The 5735-nt window shown below is 40.3% G+C and overlaps 1 pseudogene; it reads right to left on the reverse strand.

Annotated features, from left to right (window-relative positions):
- Positions 1-415: 415 nt before the first annotated feature.
- LOC123458028 lies at positions 416-529 on the reverse strand (annotated as a pseudogene).
- Positions 530-5735: the final 5206 nt, after the last annotated feature.

Raw genomic sequence — 5735 nt, forward strand, 5'->3', positions numbered from 1 at the left:
CAGTGGTTAATCTGTGGTTTTATTGCCTGAGCAATTGGGGTTATATTCAGAAAGTCTTTGCCAAGACCAATATGTTGAAGGGTTTCCCCTACTTTTTCCTCTAGCAATTTCAGAGTTTCAGGTCTGATATTAAGGTCTTTAGTCCATTTGGACTTGATTCTTGTGCATGGCAAGAGAGAAGACTCTATTTTCATCCTTCTGCAGATACATATTCAATTTTTCCAGCACCATTTGCTGAAGAGGCTGTCATTTCTCCAATGGGTATTTTTGGCATTTTTATCAAATATCAGGTAGCTATAGCTGCCTGGACTTATATCTGGGTCCGCTATTCTGTTCCATTGATCTACATGTCTGCTTTTGTGCCAGTACCATGCTGTTTTTGTTACTATGGCTCTGTAGTATAGGTTAAAATCAGGTATGGTGATACTTCTCACCTTATTACATTGTCCTTGGATAGAGAACATATCAGATATTAAACTGATAAGATCATATACTATACTTGATCTTAGCCAAAAGGCCGAGAAGTTCAAGATGTTCAACAAATACCTGACATGACTGTGTTCATGCAAATATAATTCCTTGATATTAACTGTGAAGAGTTAAGCAAATTATAAATATTACAGAAATATTTGCAGATATTGGCAAACTGTCAGAGATAAATGAAGAGAGAAACAAATTTTGAAAATGTGCAGAATAAAAGAAAATTTCTATCATCAAAAACTTAGGGAAAGATAGTCATATACTCTACTAGATAATTCAATAATTTATAGCCATATATTTCAGAAGAAAATATTTAATAATAAATGTGGATAGATAAATATAAAACAAAATCTCTGACAATAGTAAAATAAAAATCTAATAATTTGCAGGAAAAATGGCTGGATCTGGAAAGGATTATTTCAAGTGAGGTAACCCAGGCCCAGAAAGCCAAATGTTGCATGTTCTCTTTCATATGTGGATCCTAGCTATAGGTGGTTAGACTTCTGTGTGAGTAGGAAGAAAACTCAGTAGCAGAGGCCAGTAAGCTACAAAGGTGATATAAAGGGAATAGAAAGGAAGGGAAGAGGTTAGTTAATACGATGGTATTGTATATATTTAAATAGAATAGATTAATGGGGGTGAAAAGGCCCAAGTGAGGTCAGGGGAAGAGACTGAGTAAAGGAAAGGTGGAGGAAGGGCTAATCAAAATCTAAGAGGATATAAATAAATCATATGGAAACCTATTTTTTTGTACAAGGGAACACTCAGGAACCACAGATTGTTACTAGAATATTTTCAGTGCCAGGGATGGGATACCTTCCAGTGAGTTGTTGGCCAGGGAGGTCCCTGATGCCCCCCAAACATTACAAGCTATTGCTGATGCTCTTGGTTTCTCACCAGGAATAGATGGTAAGCCCCTGTTGCTGAAGTTTCCACATATATGGGCTGCAAGGCCACTAAGAAATCCTGCTGGAACTGAGCCAATAACCTCCCCATGTAGATCTGCTGTCAGAAAGCTGGAAGAAGCTATTCTTCATGCACTTCAATGGGAGACAGAGAAAAATCACCAGTGAAGATACTCAACAGTGAACACTGCAAGCCTTATATTTTGCCAGCCAGGCCAAGTTGGCCAGAGGGTGATGTCCACCCTCTGCTCATGCCATCATTTTCATTGCCATCATGGAGCTTCCCCCTCAGACCTGTAAGCCAAAATTAACCTCTTTTTTTTTTCCCACAAGCTGCTCTTGGTCAGGTGATTTCTGCCAGCAATGCAAACTTGACTGCGATATACCCTTATCTGGAATCTCAGCAGTTGTGATGCAGAGGTAGGTAGAATCATGTGTTTAAGACCAACCTGAACTATAGATTGGATTGCAAGTTCAAGACCATCCAGTTTGAAACATTGCTGCAAACATCCAAAACAAAACAAAAAAATCCCTAATAACTCAAAACCTCGCATTAGGCAGTACTTCCTAAAAGTTGCATCAATTTCCGATAAAGCCATAGGCTAGAGACCAAGTCTTTAGCACTGGAGCCTTATGGAATAGTATAGATTCAAATTGAAGCACGGTTGGTGGCAGAAGCCATCTAAGAAAGGAGAAGCATGAAGTGCCATCTCCCAGTCTCGGTATCACAAGACAGAACACACAATGGTGACAGTGATCCAGAGGTCAGAGCTCAACAAGCAGCATGCTGTAGCCCTCCACTTGCCCAGAGATTGGGACCATCCTCTCAGACACATGTGGAAATTTTGCAAAGAATAAAATCTGTAGATTTTTTTTTTCTCTGTAAGATGCAACCATTCCTCACAAAACAATACCTGTTACTCTTCCCCAAAAAGAAACCACAGAGTCCCAGAAATCATAGTTGCAATCCTTTAACTGTGGAGCCTTCTCCCCAGCCCCGTGTGTTTTCATCCTTAGGCAATGGACACAGTGTCCTTGCCTGAGTGATGTAGTCTCTTCTTAGCAGCATCTATGAGCAAACCACAGTCCTGTCTGAGTACGGTTGACTTTAAACAGTAAACGGTGTAAGGTCCCGCAATCCCATAGCATTATGTCAAGCAGTCAGTATGCCAGATAATAATGAAGGAAAAGGGAAGAATTGATTAGCACATTTGCCACACTCTATATTAGGCAAGGGAGAACACTCATCTGCAATAGTATCTGTTTCTCTGAGTGATTGTGATACCATCTAGATCATAGTAATTTATTTCCTCCATTCCTAACCCAATGTTTTTTACCCCTCAGATCCTCGCTTTTTTTTTTTTTTCCTTCTAAGATGACTTCAGTTCTCTTGGTCCTGCTGCCTCTTGGTTACTGTCATTTTTTCATTAATTTTGTTATTGTCCATGGTAACAGGAAGCAGTGATTATCGGGACATAATCCTTTCTGCCCCTCTGTGAAGCAATAATCCAATTCCCCTTTTATAACTGGATCAAACACACAAACAAATAACAAGCTCCTTTTCCCCTGTCGATTCTACTACCATGAAGGGCCCCAAATGGCCAAGGTACCACCCAAACACTGAGGAAATGACAGCATGCGTCAATGTGTGGGGGAGAAGTAGGGTTCCCATAAAGGTGGTGCTGGCCCAACAGTGTATAAGATAAGCCTCATGGAAACAGGCATTTTAGAAAGGATGGGAACAGAGACAAAACAGTAATAGGAATATTGGAAAACAAGTATAATAAAGTTGAGTATGGTAGTGATGCACTCCTATTTTCCCAGCCCTTGGGAGGTTGTGACAGGTGGATTTCCAAAAGTTTCATGGTCAGCTACATCCTGACTTCCAGGCCAGACTCCACACTGGCCTAATCAATCAAAAGCAAAGAAAGAAAGATGGAGGGGAGAAAGGAGGGAAGGAAGGAAGGAAGGAAGGAAGGAAGGAAGGAAGGAAGGAAGGAAGGAAGGAAGGAAGGAAGGAAGGCACGCAGGCAAGCCTGGAAAAAGACAGGGAAATATTAGATTCCTGCAATTGCTTTGAACTTTCAAGTATAACAGTATTTATGGCAGTGTTTCTAACTTTGTAAGGATAAATGTAGTCACCCACACATTCACACAATTTTTACAAGGCTGTGACTCAGGCCCCCTCGCCTTCTGAGCATCTGCCCTGTTTTAGCAAACAGACGATGTTCCCAGGGAGCATGGTACTGGCTGTTGAGTCCCTCTGTCCTCACTGCCAACCACAGCTGTGTTTCTCCTGAGGGCTTTCTACCCCACCTTCTTCCCCTCTGGGAGACCTCTCTTCTCTCACAAACCCACTTTCATTCTCCATCCTTCAAGACAAGAGAACACATCCACAGAAGAGCTAACCTATAAGGAAAGGACTTACCAGTTGTAAAATCTTTGAGCTCACTCTGTAGGTACCAGTTAGAGGCTCTGAATTATAATGTCTTTCTTTTGAAGGAATGAATGGGTCCATCATGTTTCCTATTCTCTTAAGACAAGTATACCCCACCCTGACAGAATGTTCCACAGTGCTGCATGGAACTGTAGCAGCTCCCCAAACTATTTTGTACAACAGAACCTACGATTCCTTAGCAATTGCACCTCTACCCAACAAAGAAAAGAACAAAGTCTATGGTTCAGGTCCTCTGGGTCATCCTTCCCTGTTCCCCACTCCCACTTCCTGCACTTAATAAAAGCAGCAGCTAACATTTAATAGCATTTGGAAAACCATGAAGCCATCTCCTGGAGTTCTGTGGCGTGTTTTACATTATAGTGCTAGGATTACGAAAGAAAGGAAGGAGGCTAGTATCTGCCTCTGGTTCCAAAAACTGGTTTCTTGACATCAGGAAGATGCAGATGGTGACTGAAAGTCAACATGAGGCCCAAAATGTTCTCTTGCTCTCTCTTTTTCTCTGTGTGTATTTGTTTATCTGCATTTGTGTGTGCACATGCATGTACGTGTGTATATGCAAGGTCAGTTGAGTAATTATAGAAAGAAAACGGTCAGTAAATGATTATCTTATTATAGCAAACTCATTGAGTTAACTGATATTTTATTGAACTATCTAAACATACACATAGTGACTGCTTAAAGATGGGAGAAGTAATTTCAGACAGAGTGCTGAGCAGGGCTCCTTGGCTTATTTCACATGGGGTGTTTTCAAGCCAACATGTTGCTCACTGGGTTTGTTAGAACACACAGGAGATCCGTTCCTAAACACACCAACCTTATTAACCATCACTGGACTCAGGCTATTTCCTATGGGAAATACAAAAATTTTTGTTTTCAATAAAACATATGGGCCAAATTAGAAAGTAAATAAACGAATACTTCTCAAGAATCCATGATAACACTTGCCGAGCAGTGGGTCAGGCCAGATTTAATCTAAAATCTTTCTGCTGCATGTAAATGATTATGTCATAGCATTTGTCTTTAATTACCTCTTTCCAAAGGCTTGACTCATAATGTGTTTCTCGGTTAACCACAAACACTTGTCCTACAAGACTTGTCATATAGATTCACTCAACCCTGGTCCCACTCCTCCTCGGCTTGCTCTTTGCTTCATTATTAAGTCATAACTCCTGCAAAAAGAAATTCTGAGACATTGTCTAAACTATCCTCTCTGATGTTCTGAAGATTTCCATGCACAGAAAAATGGCACCTTTTCCACTTGACTCTCAAAGACCCTTAAAATGAGCTTCACGGTAGTGGAAATAGCAGTACGGTGTCATCACAGCTTTGCACTTCCATGGCTGTGTTCCTTTGAGGATTCCAATGAGCTCAAGAACATATGAAAATAATAAAGACAATGAGTTTTAGCTTATAATGAGTATAAGTCAATTAAGCCACCACATGCATGTGTTTTTGCTTCATCACTTCTCACCTCACCTACTCCTAAAAGAAGCAGACTGAATGCTGAGCTACCTCTGGAGGAGTGGAATCCACCATCTCCTTCAGCTCACTCAGCACATGTTGTTAATCCATCTACTTTTAGCAGCAGCATTGGCTCCCAGGAGTGGTGGGTCCCATCTCTTCAAACTAACCCTGTGTAGTTTGGGATTATAAAATGTGGGGTAAAAGTGGGAAATGATGTAATGCTAAAGCCATGTCCAGCAGGATTGGTTTTATTTTAAGGTTTAGTAGTAGGAAGCACTTAGGTGGTGTATTTTGTGAGTTTTAAATGCTTTCTGATATTTAAATCTTAATGCTGCTTACCTGAAATTCCTAAATGTAGATTTTTGATGGTTTCTTAATTTTATTTATTTTGTTTTTGAAAAGTCAGAATAAAAACAGTTCTGTTAAAA

Source organism: Jaculus jaculus, chromosome 1 (genome assembly GCF_020740685.1).
Source record: "Jaculus jaculus isolate mJacJac1 chromosome 1, mJacJac1.mat.Y.cur, whole genome shotgun sequence".
NCBI lineage: Eukaryota > Metazoa > Chordata > Mammalia > Rodentia > Dipodidae > Jaculus > Jaculus jaculus.